General features: G+C 43.8%; 1 protein-coding gene and 1 long non-coding RNA gene across 3 annotated transcripts in view; one reads left to right on the plus strand and one right to left on the minus strand.

Annotated features, from left to right (window-relative positions):
- The window catches only part of MTNR1B (melatonin receptor 1B), a 43,464-nt gene that overhangs the window by 7,071 nt on the left and 11,008 nt on the right, over positions 1-25,385 (plus strand). The gene's annotated exons all lie outside the window — the stretch shown is intronic.
- LOC119862326 lies at positions 500-23,103 on the minus strand. Of its 2 annotated transcripts, none has more exons than XR_005295259.2 (3): positions 22,883-23,103; positions 22,162-22,306; positions 500-1,547 (listed from the first exon to the last, which is right to left on the minus strand). It is a non-coding gene; the product is annotated as an uncharacterized LOC119862326 (long non-coding RNA). The 2 variants fall into 2 exon arrangements; XR_006277577.1 differs by having other exon boundaries at positions 22,162-22,356.

Genomic DNA, 25,385 nt, shown 5'->3' on the forward strand with positions numbered 1-25,385 from the left:
GCTTTTAATCACTCTTCCACCAGACTTCCTGTGTGACTGTAGACAAGTCACTCGTGACTTTTCACACATTGAGCAACATAGCTAACTTTTAATTGTAGACCCAGACCTCAGACTCTCAGTTCCCCCATCTGTAAAATGGGGATTATAATACTTCACTACCTCAGAGAGATGTTGTAATGATAGATTGTAAAGTGCTTTGAGGTCTAGTGATAAAAGTACTGTATAAGAGCTAATTATTATACTAGTGCAATGTTACCCACTCAACATTCTTTTCTCCCTCCATTCTTACCCCCTCCCCTCTCTCTTTATCTATATACATATGCTCATAAGTGGCACCTAGCACAATGGAACTCTGATCTTGATTGGGGTATGATGCTACTATAATATGAATAATAATAATTTCACTCTTTCCTCCATTCTTCCCCCCCTCGCCATCAGAACACTGGTGTATACAGTCATGTAATTGTATACACATCTATCTCTACAGAAATAGATATTTCTATGTGTAAATGTACACACCTGTATAAAACAAAACATTCCTGCACATGGTATTTTAACAATTCTGGTATTCAACTTCCTACTAAATAAACTTTAAAAAACAATGTGTCTTGTGCTTTTGTTCTTCACATTCCCTTTTCTCATCATTCACACCACATTCTTTTTCTTCTTTACATCTGGGTGTACATTCTCCATTTGTAGCCTTTCCTTATTCCTCATATCTCCCTTCTTTTTCCCCCTGCATTGTGTTCTCTTCCTCCTTTTCCATGTTCTCTCTAACATCTAATTTTTGCTCTCTGCATCTCCTCTTTTCCCCATCCAAGGCTCCCTGCACCTCTCCTTCCCTACCCACTCAATTGTACTGCTACTCTTTTCTAGCCACCCCCTCTTTTCAACTAGGGTGACCAGATGAAACTGACAAAATATCGGGACACATTGGGGAAGCAAAAAAAAAAGTGTCCGGAGTGGCCAAAGCCGCAATATCGGGACAAATGGCATCCCAACCGTGCATCGTTGGGACACAGGACAAAACTAAAAATCGGGACAATCTCAATTTTATCAGGACATCTGGTCACCCTGTTTTCAACATCCGTCTGTCATCTCACCTCTACATTCCCCCCATGTGTCTCCTTCATTCACCCCTTTCCATCCCCAAAACACTGAAGCCTTACACTGATCCTTTATTTTTTAAGGAGGAAGCTAGTCAAAGAGACCCTAACATTGAAAATAAGGACAAACTCCTTAGACTCAATACGGAGGTTATTTAAAACAGCCAAAGTAGAGTCATAGAAGGTATACATACCCTTAAACTGAAAGGAGAGCAAGAAAGAAAAAGTGGAAATCCAACCCAAGTGAAGCCAACAGAAATGTGTATAAACTCTAGCAGGTAACATATAGGCTGGAAATCAGAACATGAAGAGGGAATTTGAAGAACAGAGATGTACGACCAAATAAGATTAACAACATTTCTCAAAAAGGTTCCTCTTCTTTTGGGTCCAGAGAGGATAACCTCTTGCATAGTATTTTAGCACTCTGGGTACAACTGTGACCTGCAAGTACAAAGGCATTTGAGAAAAAATATTGTCCATAGACTTCAGAAGCACAAAAAAGTTTTGATCCTAAAAACAAAATGAGCTGGAGAGGAGGATGTTGGTCATTTTGTTCTTGGTTAATTATTAGTAAATAATTTAGTTATTGTTAATTATTAGCATCTTTGTAATTGTGAAGGGACCTAGAAGCCCTATTCATGTTCTTCCAGCTGGCAGAAAATAGAGCTGTCCTGTGATGGCTCTTTTTTATACTAAGTATTTGGACAATGGCTAGATGGTTCCAAGATCAGGGACCATAAAATAGCACCTGAGCTGCACCAAGTGTCTCCGACTCAGCCCAGGATCTGGCCCTTTATATATTCCATCCTCTCCCTTGTTCCCTCCATTCATATTTAGTAGCTACAAAGTCATCTCAAAGAAGCGCATTTAGATGTCCGACTCATCCATCTCTTCTCCTTGTTACTAGTGTCAGATAATAGTCAGAAAAACATACAAAAGTGAAGAAACAGGGAAACTTTAGATGGTTTCAGGAAGAATTATGATAAATATTTTCTAATATTTTTATTGACGCACTGTTAACTGACAAGATAAATTGTATCTTTTGTGTCTGTAGATCTTTTGTAATGAATGATGAAAGTCACTAGTGAACCATGTTGTTGAAAATGTACATTCTGAGGCTATAAGCAATATTTATGGAGCAAAATGCTGGCTTCACTCATCTTTGTCTTGCATGACATTTCAAACTTGGGGGTGAAGGAATGTTTTATACACTAGAACAATGAGTCCTATTAAATCCTCCAAGCCAGGACTCAATATAGCCATTACTTAGAGGCAGTGAATCAACTTGACCACTCTACATATATATTGCATCCCTTCCTATTACTCTGTGAGTTTGTTTTTAGAGTGTGTATTTCTCAGGGCAAGTGCCATGCCTTCTTTGTGTAGAAATCTCTTAATACCATGGGTGCTACCAGCATTAAGGGTGGAATATTCAAATATGCCTATGTGATTTAGGAGTAGTCAGGACATTGTGATCCTAAATCACTTAGGTGCTTTGGAAAATCTTGCCCTAAATGCATAATAATCAGCTTTTCACAGAGACTCATTTTTAGTTGGGCTTTCTGAGAAGATCATGCTGCTGTCTAACAGTGTCACATTCTCACATTTGGGGCAAAGTAGCTGCTCATTTCATATCATATCAGACCAAATCCCGGTTGCACCAGTGTCTAGATCATGGATCTTACACAAACTTCCTGGGTGGGCTCTTCAGCTGTGGATACCTATGTTGAAGTGGGGATAGGTCTGGGAACAGCCTTACCTCAGAGCCAGGGAGAAAGAGCAAATGGGCCCTATGTCCTAAAGTAGCATCTTCTAGATCAGTGGTTCTCAAAGCCAGTCCACCGCTTGTTCAGGGAAAGCCCCGGTGGGCCAGACCGGTTTGTTTACCTGCTGCGTCCACAGGTTTGGCCAATTGCAGCTCCCACTGGCCGCGGTTCGCCACACCAGGCCAATGGGGGCTGCAGGAAGTGGCGCAGGCCAAGGGACATGCTGGCTGCCCTTCCTGCAGTCCGCATTGGCCTGGAGCAGTGAACTGCAGCCAGTGGGCGCTGCAATTAGCCGAACCTGCAGACACGGCTGGTAAACAAACTGGGCTGGGCCCCCCAGGGGCTTTCCCTGAACAAGCAGCGGACTGGCTTTGAGAACCACTGTTCTAGATGAAAGAAGTCATGTTTGATAGCCCTGGAGACTGAAAAGGGCCTAACTCAGCAGTAGGCCTCCAGCTCAGCCATGGAGTCAGCTGCTTCCCCACTCAGCTCTGGAGCCACAAGACAGCAAAAGCAACCTCCAGGAGCCGTTCTGGCAGCTGGACAAGCCAGAGAACATGCCTCTTATGTGTAGCTGAAGAGTATATGGTGCCAGGACAGCAGCATGTACCTGAAAAAATACCTGGGAAGACCCCACCCCAGCCAGGTTGGACAGGAAGGTTCTGGAAGCAACTGATGCTGGGCAGAGCAGAGATAAAAAAGCAGCAAGAGACCAGGGTTAATTAAATTCAGAGGGCAGGTATTACAAAGGACAAAAGCATCCATTCCCAAACCATGGTCCTCACAGATCCAGCCAGAAGGCACCCCTCAGGACAAAGAGGATTCAAAGAAGCCCTACAATGTCCAGCAGATGAAGTAGTACATTGCTAGAGAGGAGGAGGTAGAAGAGGAAGGGGAAGGAAGTGGGTTGGAAAGAGGTTCCCAGGATGCTTCATTGCAAAATGAGGGGAAACAGCTGGGTGGGGAGCCCTGTCAGACAGGCATGAAGACCAGGTCCTGTGCTGAGAAGCCAGGTTGCCCAGTGTTCCCATAGAGGAGCAAAGTTTATGACCAGTGATCCTTGGAGCAGCACATGTGCCTTCATGTGACCTATGCAACTCCTTCACCGGGCACAAGAAATTCCAGGCCCACCAGCTCAGCCACAACATGGGGCAGTGACGCTCCCAGATCCAGCAGCTGACCAGTGCTGCTGGGACCAGGCAAGCCCAGCTGGTGCCAGGATCAGCATGGCTAGAGGCAGAACAACCTCCAGACCAGCTTGTCCAGGCCCACATCAACCTACCTAGGACAGGTTTCAAAGAAGCATCCTCTGCCCACCAGGCCCCACCTTGACTGGGGTCAGAGGAGAATGGCTATCCTTGCAGTAGCTCATCACTGGCTGATGAGGGAAGCTTCTGTCTCTGTGCACATATCCAGTCTTCCACCTCATGTGCTGACCTTAAATAGGCATGTGGCCCTTTCCTAACTCAGTGTTCTTAAAAAGGAAATAAGTGATGATTTTGCTCGCATTGTAGGAAACAGCTTTGTAGGTGGTATCTCCTCTGAGCTGCCTTCGTGCTGAATGTGTCTAGCTGCTACACTCCTGTTAAGTGAGCAGGTGCTCCCAGGCACCCAGTGTGTTGCTCATCATGTTCTGGGCTGAATCTTCAGTAGAGCTGGTGGGGAATTTTTCAAGGAAACCTTTTTTTTTTTTTGTCATGTTATGGCAGTTCCTTGAAAACAAATCTGTTTGCAGGAAAGGGTCAATTTCAATGAATCTCTCATTTAAAAATATGTTTTAGGAAAAAAAGCTTTGAAGTTGTCACAACAGTCCATTTGACATTTTCAAAACTAAATTCTGGGTTTTCATTTCAAAATGACTTTCTGTTAAGAAATGTAGGTTAATTAGAATTTTTTTTTAAAAGATCAATGTGAGAAAATGTTTCAAAAGGATTGAAGTGAAGTATTTAGATTGATCCAAACTGATTTTTTTCCTTCTGGATTCTGAGTTTGCAAAAATTGTTAAGATCGTGACTCTGTCCCAATTCAGGATAGGAAAAAAGTTCAGAAGCCAATTTTTCTCCCTGGGATAGGAAAATTTTTCTGCTCAGCTCTAAACCTCAGAGGTGTTGAGCTCCTTGCAAGTCTCCTTTCAAATTGGCTCTTCTCAGAGTCAGGTCCTCTGAATGTGATGGCCTAACATTGCATGTATCTGAGACTCCAGCATGAGTTTACTTGGTCTTGCCTTAGTGCAAGGGGCTGGACTTGATGACTTCTTGAGGTCCCTTCCAGCCCTACATTTTATAACTATGGGAGCAGTGCATACAGTATTTCTCCTACAGCAAAACAAAGTGCTATATTGATCCTATTGTTCCCCGCTACCCTGACTTGAAAGTAACAGGGCAGCGTCAGGCTAACAGGGAAAAGTTGCCAGTTTGTCTCCAGCAGTGTTGCCTGTGGATTTTCATGTAAATCAAAAGCTGTGTTGGACTGAAACCTATCCACCAATCCTAGTCAACCAATAGGATGGAACCTGTCAACAGCACAAAGTTCATTCAATTGACAGATAAACCCCGATTTTATTCTAATCCTCTAAAAACATTTCAGTGCCTGCAGGATTTCAACATTTCATTAAGCTAAATCAGTTGTTCCCAAACTTTTTCAGGCCACAACCCCCTTTAGGCTCACCTCTGTTAATTTGACGCCAGGGGTTTGAGGGTTTTTTTTGAAAATTAAAAACAAAAATAATTTTCAGACCACCCCCCTACTCCAAACATGGCAATAATGTGAGCCTACATTAATATTAAAAGTTGTAAATAGGGTTACAACTCCAACCTCCAAGGCACAGAAAAGCTGGCCACTGGCTCTGCCATACTAACCCTTCTATTGCCCTCTTATGCACCCCTCCCAAACCAGCAGCCTGACGTCCCTGACCCATAAGCCCCATATCCACTCCCTCCCAGGAGCATCCCTCAATCCTCAAGGAAAAGGGAGCCCCCCGAGGTCACCTAGACACAAGAGCCTCTGACTGCTGCTTTCCTCCTCCCACCACCACAAGCCCCTACACTCACAATCAACCCCCTTCCAGGAGCCTCAGCCATTGAGGGAGCCCCAGTGCTGCATCAGCAGCACACTGTGCCCATGTGATTTGCACGCCAGTTGCTATGCAGCAGTCAGCACCTCCATGCTTGTGTGAAAGCTTACACACTTTGCAACATGCATTTTTATTTCTCTCCCCCCCCGCCACTTTTTACAAATGTTTTACATTCCCACTCCCCCCCTTTTTTAACAAATCTCATTACACACCCTCCCTGGTACCTACATTTCAGGAAATGCCAAGCTAGGTGTTGATTCCCCCCCGCCCCCGGTTATGGCAAAGTAAATCTACAAGCCCATCCCAAGCAAAGGACTTTTGTTATTATAAATGTTAATGACCATATATATGTCACACTTTGCTGCATTCATTCATGCAATTTTGTTAAATAGAACAATCTGACATCCTGGTATCGTACTGGAATGTTAAAATAAACCACCATACAATTAGCAGCCAGGACAAAACACTCCTCTGGAACTCGATCCAGGGAGAGACCATGTACCTCCCTGGGAGAGTTACAGCACCCTTCAGGAACAAGCTCTTAATGAAATACAATAAAACCTTATTAGTGTGCTGTGTGCACAAAGCTGTTGTAGTAAATATCTGTGAAGGCCAAGGGTATGTCCATGCTGTAGCTGGGAGCCTGATTTGCAGCTTGCGTAGATGTACCCACACCAGCTGTATTCTAACTAACTCACTAAACATGGCATTGAGGACATGGCGGTGAGGGATTTGGCAGAGACTGTACAAGTGAGTCTGTCCCCAGGGTAGGGTGTCAAGTGAACTTGTGCAGCCCGCACTGAAGTCCACACCACTGCATCCTCATGGATATTTTTAGCGAGCTAGCTGGATTACAGCTAGCATATGTCTACATGAACACCAAATCATGTGGGGGGGTGGGGAGGCAGAGGCCAGGAGCTGGGCTGTGGCTCAGGTGGTGGCGGGGAGGAGAGAGGGGCGCAGACAGGGGTAAGGGGCTTGAGACTGGGGTCACAGCTGGGAGCCATGGCTGGGGTTGGGAGCCAAGGGCTGAGGCTGGGGTCAGTGGTGCTGTGTAGTGTTCCTGCCCCCATGGGGGCTGCCTCATGCTCTGCCACTCTCCCCTGAATGTTCCTCCACACCCCCTTTGTGGGGCATGCCCCACAGTTTGGGGACCTCTGCCTTAATCAGAACTGGCATTTTCACCTAGAACTTCTCTCTGGACCTGATCCTGCAAAGCACTATTGTAGCTAAGGTAAACAGGTTTGTGATTTCTTTCATGCTCTCCTTGTGACTAAGCACTCCTGCCTACACTCTTGGTATGAAAGGCAACTAACTTTCCTTTACTGAAATGGCTCAGCAAATGGTACAGAGTGAAGCCAAGTAAGTAGTAAGTGCTGCTACACACTTACAGTCAGTCTGAGAATGTGAGTTCTATGGCACATGACCATGTCTTTCTTTACAATCTGTGCACTGCCAAGCACACTGTTCTCATTTAACGAATATAAAACAACAAGAGTTAGATTTGCAGAAGCGGTCTGCATCCAGCTGTTCCCATTTAGGCACCAAAATGAAGAGGCCACATTTTTAAAAGTGCTTGGTATCTCTTACTCTCCATAGGAATATCTGGTTGGGAAATATGGCCCACAGCTCCAACCCAACTATTAACAAATTTGTTCAGATCCACTATCCAGAGACATAGAATGCAGGAAAAAGGAGATGTGCTTTTCACCCTAAAGGCGTTCCATTGCAGGGAGATGAATGCTTTCCCATAGCATAAAAAAAAAATTAAGACCTGCTGATGAAAAAACCAGCACAGCTAGAGACTCTGGTAGCACTGGCATTATTCCCATTACTGCTGCTGTCATTCAGGATGAAAAAGTATGATAGTCAACACACTAAAATGAGGTTAATGGTCTGATTCAGACCAAGGAAAGCAAGTATACTCTGAGTCAAGGAGACTATTTTCCCTTAATTTATCCAGTTGGGCCAGCTTCATTCTAAATGTAATACCATTTAAATCAATGCTGTTGCACTGGGAAGGATTCTGCTCCTATATATTGCTCAGGCAGAGTATAGGAGCTATAAATAGTCTGCAGTGGATTGAGGGAGAATTCCCTTGGTGCAGGTAGTGTTGAACCACTGTGAGAGGGCCTGCAATGGACCCTGCAAGTGCCAGTGGCTAAAGTGGGTGAGCCATAGTTTATGCAGCTATGGCCATCGTGTCTTGTGCCACAAAATACAGGCTGCACTGGGAGGACTGCCCTAACTTAAAGCTGCTGCTAAGGCTGCCTAAAACTAACTGAAAGGCTATTTTAGCCCTGACAATCTAACCCATTTGGTTTACTTATTGGAAATGGTCACAGCACAGTGGGCAGTAACACAGACCATCATGGTATTGTGAGAATTTATGCTAGCACTCCATCCTTCTAACTCCTGCATTTGTGGGATTAGAAGAAACTTTAAATAGTAGTCTAAATGTCTTATTCCCTTTGATTCTACAGGTATAAGCTAACCAGGGTTAGGCTTGATTAGTGCTTTGATAGAAGACATCCAAGGAAAATGCAAGATGCTGTAAAATATGCTATTGGTGACCTAGTAGGTATCACTCTTTCCTCTGATTCAATGCCCCAGCATAACACTATCTTTTCCACTGTGCACTAATCTATATTGTTTAAAAGACAGTATGTAATCATGTAATTAAAAGATTTATTTACTGGGAGAATAGTTAAGGGAACAGACTATCAGCTTGTATAAGTTGGTCTAGCTCCAAATGAGCCATATTAGCTGAGGATCTGGCCCAAAGTTGCATATACAAGCTTAGCATTTGCATTTCCTCACTTCTGAGTTTTTAAAAAAATGCAACCTAAAATGTTATATAAATAGAAGGTTGCAAAATAACTATTTGGGCAGGGGGGAGTAGAGGTGGTAAGAATGCCTTCATTTTAAGGCTAACGTTATCCTTCCCTACTTCTTTACTGCTCTCACTTCGCAGGAATGAATTTTGCGTCCCTGAAAAGTGGGAGAAGTGAAATAAACTTACCATTGGCAACATGCTTACAGCAGGATCAGTGCATTTGGTGGGGCATTATTTCTTGCATAAAAAAACACATGGAGCCCTTTTTCTTAAATATGCATGATAACGGGAATGTTGTGTGTCTGTGTAACTGCTTTAAATTTACAATGTTACTAGAAGGTGTTGGGACTGGGAGGTAAAGCCTGGTGAGCGTTTTGTATCTGTGGGTAGGTTCACGTCTTAACTGAAAGAAATTTCAAAAAAAGGAGAAAAAGCACACTGTCATATACTGAATGAAATCCAGGAAACTTCTCACAATCACCTGAGACAGAGCCTTTAGTTAAATATAAAGGCCTACTACTGTACCTAAAGAAAGAAAAACAAAAACACTTATCTGATTAATGGGGGCCTGGCATCCTTTTGTGCATCTCTCTCAAGTCAGGGGTCACTTAAAACTAAGCACACCCAGCAGCAGAGTTATCTGAGGGCAAATGATACTTAGATATTCCAGTCAGGAGGCTGTGGTAAAATGTAGTTCGCGCATGTGACAGATTGGTAGTGATTCTAAACTATAGAGCACTCTAGAAAAGGCAGACTACTAAGCACGTTGTACTCTAGAGTCATTGCAAACACCCTTATAGCAATTTACAAAGGGTGAAAAACACTTTCCTTGTCAGACACTCTTTTCTGAATTGATTGCCATGTTGGCCAGGTTTCCCTTTTGCAGTCAGAAGAAGAATGGGTAACTTGTTATCATATGTAGAAATAGGCCTTGGTATGACAGTCTTGGCCACGGTGATTTATCTTGTGGGATATTACCTCTGTGAGCAGAGATCACCCAAAAGATCTTACAAAAGGACCAGGGTCCCAAACTTGAAACATTCACTAAGCTGTCCAGCATCTAATTTCAGCACTTTGACATCTTATTGCTTTAATGTTGATCAAAAATTAACTACTTTCAAATCCTGTTATGATGTCTTTAGGTATATAATCCTCTATTAAAGCTTACACAACACCCAGTAGACAAGGGATCTGAAGATTTTAATATCTTCTCCTGCTTTTATTATAAAATTAGCTTCAGATTTAGGTATGAAATAGAAATATCTATGCCCCAGAAAGATAATGTATGTTACTTTTGAAGTCTACTTAAAAAACCACCAAGCAAGATACTATAGTAGGTGGCCTTTAAAAAAAAAAACACAACCTTATTTCTTGTAAGATATGCAAAGAGTAGTTTCCAGCTGAGACTGATTTATTAAAGCTATTACTATGCTGGCCAATGGGAAATTCCCATTTGACACACCTCATAAAGCAGCAGCTTACAGATGTGACTTGATCTGGACAGTATCTTACTCAGGCAAACTTTTCCCATTGACTTTGCTACAGCCAAAACTAAAACGGTTACCCACTTGAGCCCCATCTTTGTAATATTTATGAATCCCAAGAGTGGACCAGTTTGAAGCGTGGCCTGAGTGAGGTTCAAGATGCACACACAATGTGCCACAAACCTACATAGTGGGAAAAGGACTCTGCAAATGTCTGAGTTGACTAGCATTGAACACTAATTTACAGAAACATTGGGTGAAATCTTGACACCAATGAAGTTGGTTTCCAAACTACTCTTGCCAGGGTCTAGAGCTCTCTGCTGTGTGCTGTAAGTACATTATGGCCCAAATTCTCCATTCTGCTAAGGCCATTCACTGTTGCCAAGGGTGGGAGAGGGAACAGCAGAGCTGAGCTCCACTATACCGGAGACCCCACAGCCATAAGAAACCTTAAGGCAATGATATAAGCCAAACAGGACCCTTGTTGCTCTAACTTGCCCTGGAGCCAAGTGGCCCTGAATCAGACAACTACAGCTGTTTCCTTACAGCTGCTATTTTTGACTACTCCCATAGTGAGCTGAGCTCAGACTTAGTGGAGAATCGGGGCTTAGAAGAGTTCTATTGCTTAACCAGCCAGAATATTTTTTTTTTCAGTTTCCCTGTGCACCTATGGTTCACGTTCTAGAGTGGACTTTCACACAGATGACCCGTTCGCATGGGCTGCTCCATCAGAGAGCACTCCAAACAGAACCCCATTCTAGGGCAGAATCACCAGTAGCCTTCCTCATCTGTTCCACTTATATACAGGTACTTTAATTTTAATTAAGGTAGAAGTATTTTAAATATCTTTGCATTTCCTCCCTGAATGCTGAATGTGATTCACTTACATTTAAGAGAACGAGTCAGTCGGGGAAAAATGGTTTTCCGTATTGTGACTTTTAAAGGCCAACAACAACAGAGTTTCTCTACATGTGACAGTGTTTTTCCAGCTGTCTGGTAAGACCTGGATTCAAGAATCATCAATCTAGAGAAGTAGTGGGATGATGTGAGTGATAAAACTACTAATGCTTCAGAAGAGAATACAATAATTGATTTCCAACACAGCATTAATTTACACATCTGTTTACAAACCTACTGTGTATCATATGATACATGTAAATGCATCATAGTTTAAAGCCCTCTTTCAAAGGAAGCAGATGGTAAAAAACTGGCAACAGCTTCTACAGACATTCAACTCCGTAAGTGCATGCAATGTAAAACAGATGGAGGATCCCACAAGCTAGGAGCAGAAAGGGCTACACTTTCCTTTCTGGAGACTTCTGTTGGTTTATTAGCAATGTATCTTTTTAACCAAAAAACAGCTGTTCTCATCCAGATGAGAAGCAGGAACTAGGAGAGAATCAGTGGAAAAGAACAGGAAGATGTTAGGGTGCCTCAATAAGAGGCTCCTAAGTAACACTGGAACTTTGAGCCTATAGTTAATGCACACAGATACTCAATGGAATATGTGAAGAGGTCATTTGTGGGATAGCAGAATATGGCTTGGGAAACCTGAATGTGACTGGGAATTGAACTGGGAGCTCACTATTCCTAGATATGTGGGAGGCAATAAAAGGCTTTGTTTTACATATGGTGTTTTGTGTGTGTTTGTATCGGTTAGTGTCTCTCTTCTGGCACAGGCAAGTTTATTTAGAGCCCAGTAACATTAGGGGAGTATTTGTTGGGATTTTAAGAGAAAATAACTTGGTACGGGCAAGGAAATGTCCACTTATTTCTTTATTTCCTTGATCACAACATAAACTTGTAATATTTTCTGCTCTGGCCAAAATTATCCTGATTACTTTACCCCCACGAACCAAATCTTGGAAGTTCTTATGCAGGCAAAGCATCATTGTGTCCAAAGGGAGTTTTGTCTAAAGCAGGGGTGGGCAAACTACAGCCTGAGGGCCACATCCAACCCTTGAGCTCCCGCTGGGGAGCAGGGTCAGGGGCTTGCCCTACTCTGCATGGCTCCCGGAAGCAACATGTCCCCACTCCGGCTCCTATGCGTAGGGGAAACCAGGGGGCTCCACATGCTGTCCCAGCCCCAAGTGCAGCCCCTGCAGCTCTCATTGGTCACAATTCCCAGCCAATGGGAGCTGCAGGGTGGTGCCTGTGAATGGGGTAGCGCGCAGAGCTGCCTGGCTGTGCCTCTGTGTAGGAGCCAGAGGGGGGATGTGCCACTGCTTCTAGGAGCTGCTTGAGTTAAGTGCCGCCTGGAACCTGTATCCCTGACCTCCTCCTGTGCCCCAACCTTCTGCCTCAGCCCTGATCCCCCTCAGTCCCAGCCCAGAGCACCCTCCTGTACCCCCCAACCCCACCCCAGAGCCTGCACCTCCAGCCACAGCCCCCAACCCCTCCCACATCCCAACCCCAAATTGTATGGCCAGCCATACAATTTCCATACCCAGATGTGGCCCTCAGGCCATAAAGTTTGCCCACCCTTGGTCTAAAGCCTGTAGGATTTGGCCCTATGAATAATGTAGCAAGGCAGCACTGTGTAGAGCCTGGGTTCTCAACCTGCAGATTGCAACCATTTCTTTATGTACAGGCATTTCCTAAAACTAGGGGGGAGGAGTCCCAAAACTTTTTATTGTAATATGGGAATCATGATATGGAAGAGGTTGAGAACCACTGTGTACAGCCTTGGCAACCAGGAATACCATGGATTTTAATACCAGCTCTAACCCTGGCCTTGGATAGTTTCTCTCATATGTAAAATAAGGCTAATGAAGCTTCCCTTCCTCAAAACAGTGTTGAGGATGAGTTACTTAATGACTACAATGCTTGGAAAGTGCCAGGTATGATCTTTATTACAATTTTCAGAACTTTGCATCTTTTAAAAAATGTAGTAGCTATGAAGATGGTTTCAGAAAATAATCTTTAAGAATTAGGTAGGTCGTATTTATGCACTCTCCACTACAACTGAACCCTGCTGATTCACATTAATAACTGGGAAAGGGAAACCCATTCTGCATTAGTCAGTTTTATGAATTAGCAAATAAGCAAACCAACACAATAGGAAAACATGGATAATGCATCATGTGTATTGTGTTCATGTATCTGAACAAGTGTTTTAGTTTTAATTATTTATTACAGTACTTTGTCACATACTAAATATAGTAGAGTTTGTGAAAATAATGAAGTCTTAATATATTGGTACATCTACATAGCCTGCAGCAGAGAGCCTCCTAGCCCAGGTTGACAGACTTTGGCTCACCAGGCTCAGGCTACTGTGCTAAAAATAGCTGACCAGATGTTACATCTTGATGTCTGAAGCCTATGAATAGTGGTGGGCTTCAAAGCCTAAGCTGCAACTTAAAAGTGCTGTCTACACAACCATTTTTAGCATGAGTCCCATGAGCCCATGTCTGTCCCAGTCCTGGTCGATGCTTGCTGCTGCAGGCTGTGTAGAGACATCCTATCAGGCCTGACTACATCTCCTTTGCTATTATACCAAAGGAGATTTGCAAACCTGCCATTGACTTCAGTAGGAGGAGGACTAGGATCACTACCTTTTGTGGTTAGATTAAGGGGTGTACAGATTTAAATTAGAGAGTTTCTGATCTGTGCAGGTGAAATGAGGATTTGAGCACAGAGGAAAGGAAAAAACTGGAGAGGACCATTGTACAATGACATTTTTCAATGTGTTACCATTGAGAACAACAGCATGTCTGCTGTTAATTAAGTAACCTATAACAGCATCTCTTGTTCAGTGTGCCACAAACTGTTCAGAGCTCACATTGGCCTGATCAGTCACACGTGTTCACAGAAACCAAACCAATCAGTGATGTCATGGTCATCTTTGAACTCAAAGGACGACCACCACCATTGCAGACAGCTGCAATAAACAGTGTGCCAGTCCACTGAGGGAAGTTTGCCGAGAGTCCAATAGTCCTCAGTATTTTTCATATCTTATGGTGTAGTGATTTAGTGGCTGTACACTAGAAACCAAAATAAAGAGCTCTTATCCCATATGCACAATCGCGTGTTTGAGGCGCAGTACCCGTCTACAACTAAAGTTTATTGCTATCATCAATTGTTCAGGTAGCACCATAAGCATGAGCCTGGCCCTCAGGTCAAGCCATAGACAATATCAATGAAATTCAGAGCTAGAAGGAAGGAGTATGGGCTTAAGTTTAGAGTATACCACACCAAATGAGGACTCACGGAACCTAGGTTCTAGTGCCATCTCTACTTCTGGGTAACCTTAGGCAAGTCATTTTCCCATCTGAAAAAAAAATCAGGATAATGATCTTGCCTCCTTTTTAAATGATACCTTTCTTATATAGTACTCATCAATAGATTTCAAAGCACTTTGCAAAAGAGGTTGATATCATTATCCCCATTTTACATACAGGGAAACTGAAGTGCAGAGAGGGGAAGTGACTTACCCAAGGTCACCCAGCAGGCCTGTGGCAGAGGTGGGAATAAGACAGATCTTCTGAGGCCCAGTTCAGTGCTGTAGCCACTAAACCACACTGCCTTCCTCCAAGCACTTTGCAGTCTACTGATGGTAAGGTCTATGTACTATTGTTACAACTCTTATTCCAAATCTTGGTAACCTAAAACACCTAGTTAAACAGAACTGGGCAGTCTCCCATAACCATCAAAATGCACTACACATTACTATTCCCTGGACATCTTTGTCTGAAGGGTTTAAGATATCTCTGGTGGGAATTTTTCAGACTTTTTTGGCTTGTGGGGGTGGGTGGGTCAAAAATGCCCCTGCCCCCCAAAAACAATTTTCAGAAACTTTTTTAAAAAATTTCCATTTTTAATAAAACTGGAAAACAAAATTTAAACAACTTCAATATTTCATTTTTCTCCTCCCTCCCTCCATCTATCTTTTACCTTTTTCAGTGGCAAAATGGAGGGGGGAAAAAAGGGAGCAAGGGAGGAAAACTGAACAAAATGAAAAGAAAAAATGATAATTTTCAATAAATTGATGCAAATTTTGGACAAAAATTGTTCTTTTGAAATCCAAGGAATGAAAATTTAAACAATTTATGAAAATCTTTGTGATTCCCCCTTCCATTTTTCAACCAACTCTACTGCAGATGCACTGGGGTGTCTTGTAAATTAAGAGGATAGACCCAGGCCTTTTATACAGCTATCCAGAGTGTTACCAATGCTGCTTAGATCTACTGTTATTCTAAACATCCCTAAGGAGCTTAGCCTCCATTTATAAAAGCCTATGACCTAAATGTACAAAAGTGGCCACTGATGTTGGGAGCCCAACTTGAAACAGATAGGATTTAATGTTCAGAGAATAAGAAGCACCTAAAGTTCCTATAACATTGAATGGAAGCTGAGCACTCAGAACTTCTGCAAATCAAGGCGCAAGGGTTCTCAAGCTGAGCACCCAACAATCCCAGAAAACAATCGGTGGGAACTTAGTTAGGTAGGCCCCGTGTAATGGACAGTATGTGCTAGCAGAGATTACATGCTGCTACTTTTTCGACTAGCAGCAAGGTTCCCCCCACCCCAATCGTATAGATTCAGAGATTCTACAGCCAGAAGGGACCATTAGAGAATCACCACTGACTTCTTGTATCACTCAGGCCATAGGCCACTTACCCCTGGATTGAGCCCATATATTAGCCCTGTACTTGGTCCTCCCTGGTCCTGAGCTGGAAAGATGAGTTCTAAAGGGATTGTTGCTCATATCCTCTGCTTCCCCCCCCCCCGCCCATCTTCTCTGATGACTAGTAGGAATTTGCCCTTCATTATCTCTGGCTGAACTATTTATTGCAAATTATGAATAGCAAATAATTCCTGGCTGAATATTCTCATAGCCTAGTGCTGGAATAGGGGTGCTGAGCCTGCTGCTGGACCCCCTGGTTTGAAGTGGTTTCTGTCCAATACAGGGTTTACAGTTTGGTCCCTGCACCTCTGAATATTCTTCTTAAGTCTTGTGCAACTTTTGGCATTTATGAACATTTTCACAAATACCAACCTCTCCTCTGTCTGAATACTTGCAAACAACATGAACCCACTAAACCTATCAAACCAACTCGGTGCTTTAACGCACAAAGAAAGTTTTACTCTTCAACCAGCTATGCTTCCGGAGTGTGAGATTGTCCTTTCTGAAAGAGGGCAGAATATAGATTGTCTTCTAAACTTGGGAAATATTGCATTCCAATGTTCAGTAAAAAGCAATTTCCTTTGACAAAAAGCACAAACTAAAGGAAGGGAGCAGAGAAAGCTGGGGTGCATTATCAGACTCAAGGGTTTCTGTGAATGTAGCGGAGGAAGAACTAGCCCAGTCACACAAAATAAATCCATATTTATGAGGCCTAAACAGCACAGTAAAGTTTTGTGAATAGACCAGACTTTTTGACCACTGAAAACTTCTTAATTTGATTGTTTGCTTCCAGACTGAGGCCTGTTATAGTTGGTCCAAACTTGTTTTCAGTGGGTATTTTTAGAGCTAACAAAATAACATACCACAAAATTCTATACATTCCTCTTTTTATAGAAGGAACATAATACAAATGACGAGAGCATAAGAATGAAAGTAGCTTAGTTGGTTATTGGTGGGATCTGAGTAGAATACATCTGTGGTGTTTTATAAATTGGTTATATATCCCCCTTTTGTCAGCAGTAGATTAGTTTTTCATATTTGGGATACTTCACATAGGTTTCCTATTAGTTGGTTGAAGTAATGGATTATTTCAAGTGAAGAAAATTATGAAGAAAACTTCATGACAAGTGGCAGTTCACTAGAAATGAAAATGCACGTTGTAACCATATGGGCTATACTGAGGACTAGATTGTGACTAGCCTTCAGTGTGGAGGCAGGGGAGTAAGGGTTCCTCCCCTTGCTAATGGGATCTTATAACTCGGTGCTGCTGGGGCTGGAAATTCAGGAGCTGCTGATCATCTCTCCCCTCAAGGAGAGAGTGGAGTTATGAATACATCCTCCCCATCAAGTTTCTGTCAGCAGAGCTGGCTGGCTATGCAGGGGGAGTATGCAGTAGTCTGAAACAGAGTGCTGTAAAATAATGTGTCCTCCAGTGCAATAGGTGAATCCCAGGAGGAAACAGTTCAGATCAGCAGCATATTTAGGAGCCTAATTCCCATTGATTTCAATGGGAATTAAGTGCCTAAACATCTTTGAGGATCTTTGCCAATACCTCTGAGCAGTAATAATGATGCATAATGCCTCTTGGTGCTCCCATGCACTGCCCTTTACTCAAGGCAGTGCGTAAGGGCATGAGCTAGCCCTACATGGAGTTTCACAGGAGGGCAGTGTTGCCTAATGGTTAGAGTATTAAACTGGGACTCAGGAGACCAGAGTACAATTCCCGGCTCTACCACTGGCCTGCTGGGCGATTTTGGGAAAGTCAGTTCACCTTTTTGTGCCTCAATTTCTCATCTATACAATGGGGAAAAGGATCCTGTGCTCGGAGATCTACTGATGAAAAGTGCTATATAATAGAGAATAAATAATAATATCCAAGGTCAACATAAGCAGATTCTATAGGAATATTTATTTATAGGAGGAAAAAGAAAAATGGACATAAAATTTGTCTTTATGGGCCAAATTTTGTTACTCTAACTCATGTTCAGTAGCATTTATTCCAAAAAGAGGTCCGACTGAGCACAGTGGAACAACTCATATGTTTAACAGCTGCTCTATGCAAGTAAAGGCTGTGGAATTGGGCCCAGAATTATCATGCTATTAGAGTCTGAATGTTTACAAAACAGTAGTGATAGTAAATATATTGTTAAAGATTCTTGCATTGAACTTTGCTTATAAATTTATTCAGGGTACCTCTTAGGTGTGTCCTAAGTTTTCAGTGGCACTGGGAGCTGAGGAAGCCTAGTATCTCTCAGGACCAGATCAGATGGTCTGTCTGTTCTGGAAACACAAACCACCACACACTTTTTATATGTTGCCTTCCAGTGTTAATTGGTACAATTTATTATGTCTATTTTAGCTGAAACACAAGGTGGCACTACAGAGTCATTCATTATTAATACTGACTGATTTCACCATGGGACACTGCATCTGGGCAATGTTACATATTTAGGGGGTCACAAATCTTGTGCCTGATTAGCTTTTTAGCAATGGAGCAACACAGAAATTGCTTTTATACCCGAGATACATTATAAAAAAAATTCAGACTTGGGAACCAGCACAGACAAAAACCTCTCACCTATAGTCCTGTCCTTACTCTTTTTCTCAAAAAGAAAACACTTCAGTCTCTTTGGTCACTCGATTACAGACCTGAGAGTGGCTATCCTTCAACAAAAAAGCTTCAAAAACAGACTCCAACGAGAGACTGCTGAATTGGAATTAATTTGCAAACTGGACACAATTAATTTAGGCTTGAAGAGAGACTGGGAATGGATGAGTCATTACACAAAGTAAAACTATTTCCCCATGTTATTTCTCCCCCCCACCCCACCCCCCACTGTTCCTCAGATATTCTTGTTAACTGCTGGAAATAGCCTACCTTGCTTGTCACCATGAAAGGTTTTCCTCCTTTCCCCGCACCTGCTGCTGGTGATGGCTTATCTTAAGTGATCACTCTCCTTACAGCGTGTATGATAAAACCCATTGTTTCATGTTCTCTGTGTGTGTGTATATCAGTCTCCCCTCTGTATTTTCCACCAAATGCATCTGATGAAGCGAGCTGTAGCTCACGAAAGCTTATGCTCAAATAAATTTGTTAGTCTCTAAGGTGCCACAAGTACTCCTTTTCTTTTTGAGAATACAGACTAACACGGCTGCTACTCTGAAACCTACTCTTTTTCTGTAATTAAGAAGGATGGAGCAGGAACTCTGTCCACCCAATCATATTAAAGTATGCTACAAAGTCCTCCCTCTGTCATACCTCTGCTTTCAGAACATGAAGGGTCCAGTCCTATTCTTCTGAATGCAAAACTCCTATTAAAGCAATTAAGATGCATGACAAATGCAGGATCAGTTCTCAAAAATATTTTCCCCTTCCTGACTCTTGTTCTGCACACAGAACTCCCAGCCATATCAGAGGCATTTCAATTGAGAGATCCAGGGGACAATTTTACTCACCAAGTTTCTTCTAAAGATGTGTCTACTAACAGTAAATACCTTCTATAGGCCATGGATCAAGGACAAAGCCCTCTGCCTTACCTTTGAGATACCTTTATTTTTTTGGTATTGATCCACAGAAGCTCAGGTGTGATTCAGCATTGTCTGTGAAAATATCTAGACTGTCACTTTATACAAGATCAGTCTTCTGCAGTTTCACCCAAAAGTTATTTTTGGCCATGAGAAAGTAGCAACAACATTAGGGCATTGCTACCTTTAAATTTTATTGTGTAAAAACAAACAAACCTACCCACCCACCCTTTCTAGGAGAATTATGCTAACACTTCTGTTCACAGTACATTACTTAACATAAGGATTAACTCATGTCCAGAGTAGTTCCAAAAAATACCCTAGGTATTGATCCATAGTATATCTACTTTGTACTAGAGAATCTAAATTTCAAACTATGAGAGATCTAATCCTATGCTCCACCTACAGACCAGGGCCAATCCTGCTGGCTTTTTTCCTACTCAAATGAACAGAGTTTTGCCTGACTATGGCTGGCAGAGTTTCTCCTCTTTAATAAAAAGAAAAGGAGTACATGTGGCACTTAGAGACTATAATTTATTTTAGCATAAGCTTTCCAGGAATGCATCCGATGAAGTGAGCTGTAGCTCACGAAAGCTTATGCTCAAATAAATGTGTTGGTCTCTAAGGTGCCACAAGTACTCCTTTTCTTTTTGCGAATACAGACTAACACAGCTGCTACTCTGAAACCTCTCCTCTTTAATGCATTGACAAAAAAGAAGAATGAGGCCATGTATTGTGGCTTGGTCAGACTCAAACATTACAGATATAAACCAAGAGCCAACATCAAATGCATCTTGAAATTACCATCTTTTTTTCCTTCAAATTCGAAGAAGCCAATACCAAACAAGAAAGTCAGGCCTGCAGACAGATGCAAGGCAGCTCTTTACTCACACAGCTCGTCTTATGACTGAGCCCTGTAGCAGTACCAGGATTAGCCTAGGGTGTTGACTAGGGAAGTTGGATCTGTTCAGATAAAATAAGAGTGACCCTTCTGCCAGGTGCCGATGACAGCCACAAGGCCAGGGTTAGATCTGTGGAGGGATTCTTTTTGAAAACAGAAAAGTCCCCATCCAGAGCTGTATCAGTACATCTGGTTCTGGGAAATTAAATCACAATTTCCCTAGTCATCTTCCTAGGGGGGTCCTCCCTACTTACAAGCATTTAGGAGTCTTTGGAAACATGAAACCATAAATAATTTGGGGAAAAAACAACAAACAAAAACACATTATATATATTTACATACAAGGCTTTACTCTTGGGAGAATTCTGCACCAAAAAATTAAAAATTTTGTGAAGTTCTGCACATTGTCAGAATAACCCAATATAATCACATCAGTTTCTATTATTTTGGTCATTTATTTCAAAATACCTGCCAGCAAGTATGTCTGTAACAATACAGGCAACAAAAAATATTCCCCCAGGAGTAGAGAGTTAAAGAAACCTCTGCACCCATATGGATCCTCACTGCAGGATCAAGGTATAAGTTACCCTGAAGTAGGAGATGGGGAGGAAGGCAGAGAGCAAATTAGTCAGTTGAGAGAATGCATTAGCTTAGTGAAGTCTGTCCCCAGTCTCTTCCAGGGACAGGTGAGGGTGCTCCCTGCTTCTCTGAGGGCAAATGGATCCCAAAATCCACTTGCTGCTCCTAGCCCCCTACCCTTCTCCAGCTCCCCCTCTCTCAGATCCTTGCCCCAGGAACTTTCCCCCTTCAGATGCTCCTCCCACACTCCCTGCCCCTTCCTTCAGGGCACAGCCCTTTGCCCTCACCTCTCCCTTCTCCTGGAGATTGACTCCCCTTTTCCACCTCACTGGCCACCCCTAGGCTCCAAGACCTCCCCACCACTGGGGACTCTCTGCTTCTCCCCTCCAACCACTGGGGACCCTCTGCTTCTCCCCATGCACTCCCACCACAGAGTCCTCCCACTCTCCTCCCACCCTGACCGACCCCTTCCTTGCTTGCCTCACCCCCAAAGGCGTAGTGCAGCAGAGGAAACTGACCATGGGAGTCATAGTTGGAAAACCCCAACTCCTGGAGGAGGGGATCTGCCAGTGTGGTGCTGCAGGTAAGAGCTCCGCCTGGGGTGTGGCCATGAGCAGACATGTGGTTAAAAACTCATGGGGGGTAGGTACCCCCTGCCCACCCTAAATGGCACCCTTGGCCAAGGCTCCCTGTGACTTCCCCATAGCCATTTGGGTCAACCCTATGCCTCTGCAGGGTGGATGCATCAGCGGAGGCAAGGGGTACCTGACACTGTGTAAGGGCCAGACCTGCCCCAGCAACACCCCAGGGCTCTGTCCCTCTGCAATACAATAGCGAGGGAGAGAGAGTCTTGCATGCCTAGCCTTGTCCCCCCATAGGTGGTGATTTACATCTCTCCCAGCTGTTCCCAGTGCCAGAACTGCTGCATCCACTTGGGAACGCTGACCCCTCTTGGGGCTTCCCTTTCCCTGCAGAATAATAGTCTGATGGGGAAAGCAAACAAAAAAAATCTGTGTGGGATATGAATTCTGCAGGTGCGCAGTGGCACAGAATTCCCTCCAGAAGTGACAGGGGAAAGAAACCCTAAACAACGGCCAACCCCTCAGTTCCATTGTATCAACTGTCCAGCTTGTTGTGGTCCAGAACTCTTGGTCACAAACAAATCCACTCATTGTTTGACAGACTTGGTGATCGTCAGGAGGTGGCTCTCCTTGTCCACTCCCATGAATTACATACCACACAATTGCATTCTGATTTATAGCTACCTCATCCAGTTCTGTGACATCAGCTCTGCCACTGCTGTTCTGGTGGGGCCCGGTCATGTAGTCAGCTCTCCACCACCACTTGCCCAGTCAGGCTTCACTGTGAAGTCAGTTCTGCATCGTGGCTGTTAGTTGAGTGTAGTCCAATCTGGTCAAATCAAATCACTCCACTCAAGATTCAGGATCTCTAATAAAAACCTACAAAATGAGCCTTTTTGATGAAGTCCCTACTCCTTGGAAGAAAGGATTCCTGTTATCTCAGACAGAACTCTCTGGTCTCTTACAGAGCTTGAATCCCATTCCCAAACCAGAGTTCACGATTTGAAAGGTCAGGGTGACCAATATACTCTAGGGCATATTTTGCACAACTCCTATGCCTTTTCCCAAGATCAGTCGCAGTAAATCTATTAACATGTATACAACCACAACACAGACATATTTCAATTAAAAAAAAAAATCACAAAAACCCCCACAGTATGTGGAACTAATGGTAAGAAATAATGTAATTTGTGTAATGAGGGTGGCCAGAGGTAGCTTTCCCCCTATAGAGGTTGCAGACAGTTCCATCCCTGTACAGTATCTAGGTCTGGGGGTTGCACAAACCTAGTCTCAAAACTCAAACTAGTTTTTACATGCTTACAAGAGTTAACCCTATTCCCACCTATCTGTATGCTTCTTAGTTCTGGCCAAGAATAGAACCAGGAACACAAAATGTAGTTCTTACCTTATCAATGAACTGGCTATGCCTAGGAAGTTCATTGCTATGCTATGGTCCACACTTGCACATCACATGGGTCTTTAGTCAGGGGACAACAAGATGACTTCATCTTCTGGTAGGGACTTTTATTTATTATCGTGCTTCTACAGGATAAAGGGCATGTGGAGATTTATCATCTACAACACATAACAACCTAGCTACATGCTGAATTCTGATTAGAAAGTAGAAATTCTCCCTTGAGTTCTTTCTCCCTGAGCAGAAGCCTGAACTTTTATAAACCTTTGATTACAGAACAAAGCTCAGCTGCCCTGGTTAACATGAGGCTTAGCTGGGGATCCAGCTGCTTTTCTTCAGCTTCAATGAGCTCAAATTAGAATCTACAGTTGGGATTTAACCCCAGTCTCCCCAGCCCACAGCTTCTCCTAGAGCAGCGGGCACTCTTAGTGTCCAAGCTAACAGATGCTAGATTTAAACAACTCCAGTTTCCTCAAGCTGCATTGCTGGCCAGTTTGGCAATGTTTCTGCTTAGTGGTAAATATCATGACAATAAGAATCTCCTTTTGGGATGCTAACAGACTTGCACACCCCATTATAAAATAGCAGAGTAAGCTTTGGATGAGTATTCTGAGATCCACCCATCATAAGCTTTGACTCAAACTGCAGATGTTTGCAAACCAATACCAGACCTAGCATATACTTCTTTAGATGTAGGGCACACTGATATGAGGTCATAAGTATTTCAGAAAACCATCAAACCGGGTGAACTGCTTTTATTCCACTTGCTACATTTGCTATTAGGGAAGTTCAGCAGAGTAGCAGAATAACTTTGATCCTTTCTAATAAATAAAAGTTTCCTTTAAGAAATGTCTCCTTTTTGGGTATCACTAACTAGCCTTTTACTTCCTGGCTGCAGCTAGATTGCCCTGGCCACTTCCCTTGGCATGTCAGACCTTTTCTCAGGCTTTTTCCTACCTGAGGTTGCTAGTGGGTTACTACTTAGCTCTATTTTGAGAAGAGGTCTGTTCTTTTAAAAGTTGTAGAAACTTTTGGTTGGATAGAAACTATGGGTTGGGGGGTTTTCTTTGTTTGTTTCCAAATTTTATGCACATTCCTTGAACTTTCACAATTTAGCTATACCATATGTTTTCAGTGTTTCAGATTCTTGTTAAACAAACATATAACAATCTTTACTGAAGTAAGAACCTGTCAAAACTCTATACCCCCATTTATTACTGTATCTTTTATTGGTGAAGATCTTGTTCCCTTAAATTAGTACTTCTCAATTTTCCACAGGTCTGGAGTTCAGATGCTGGGTTCCTGCCCTGCGTCCTCCTCTTCCTTCCTGCTGCCAATCAGCTGATGGCCCTTGCGAGGGAGGGGGAGAAGTGGAGCCGCAGTGTGCTCCCTGCTCTGGGGAGGAGGCATAGAAGAGGTGGGGATGGGGTCTTGGGGAAGGGGGTGGAATCAGGGCATACCCATTCCAGCCCTCTGCCATGAGCCGCTCTGGGCAGGGGGCTGGGAGCACCCCCATGACCCTAGCCCACACCCCCAGCCCTGACCCCACAACCTCCCTCCCACACACACACTCACAGCCCTCTGCCCTGATCCCTGCACCCCCACACTCCCCAGCTTCCTGCCCTGCACCCTCCCATGACCCCTGCCCTGACTCCGGCACCCCACACACATACCCAGCCTCCTAATGCCCTGACTCCTGCACTCCCTCACATGCCCCCTGCCCTGACTCCTGCACCCCCACACATATGCAGACCCCCCACATCCCATGCCCTGACTCTTGCACCCCCACATTCCCACCCCCACCCTGAGAACAAAACAGAAGCTCCTGCACCCCCTCCCCCACATTGCCACCTGCACCCCTTGCACCAAATGGGAGCTGCCCAGGTAAGAATTCCACACCCAAACCTCCTGCCCCAACCCTGAGCCCCCTCTCTCATTCAAGGTCCTGGCCAGATCCTACACCCCAACCCCCAGCCTGCTCCTTCACCCTCAGCCCTGTGTCAGTGCACTCCCACCCTCAGCTCAGTGCAGAGAAAGAGGAAGAGAATGAGCTAGAACCAAGGAGAAGGTAGGTACCCACTCTCTGTGGGCAGGGCTGGGATCCCAGTCCAGCAGCGGGCTGAGTGGGGCCAGCACCTGGGACCCTGGCTGGCAGGAGCCGGTGGACGGAACCCCAGACCGTAAGCGGGCTGAGCCGCTCAGCCCACTGCCGGTCTGGGGTCCTCGTCGCCAACCCCGCTCAGCCTGCTGCTGGTCTGGGGTTCTGGCTGCTGGCCCCTTGCCAGCCGGGGTCCTGGCCGCAGGCCCCACTCACCCTGCTGCCAGCCTAGGTGAACGGAACCCCAGGCTGACAGCGGGCTGAGCAGGTTGGCGGTGTAAGATCAGCATTTTAATTTAATTTTAAATGAAGCTTCTTAAACATTTTGAAAACCTTGTTTACTTTATATATGACAATAGTTTAGTTATATAATATAGAGACTTATAGAGAGAGACC

The sequence above is a fragment of the Dermochelys coriacea genome, chromosome 1 (assembly GCF_009764565.3).
Source record: "Dermochelys coriacea isolate rDerCor1 chromosome 1, rDerCor1.pri.v4, whole genome shotgun sequence".
Classification (NCBI taxonomy): Eukaryota; Metazoa; Chordata; order Testudines; family Dermochelyidae; genus Dermochelys; species Dermochelys coriacea.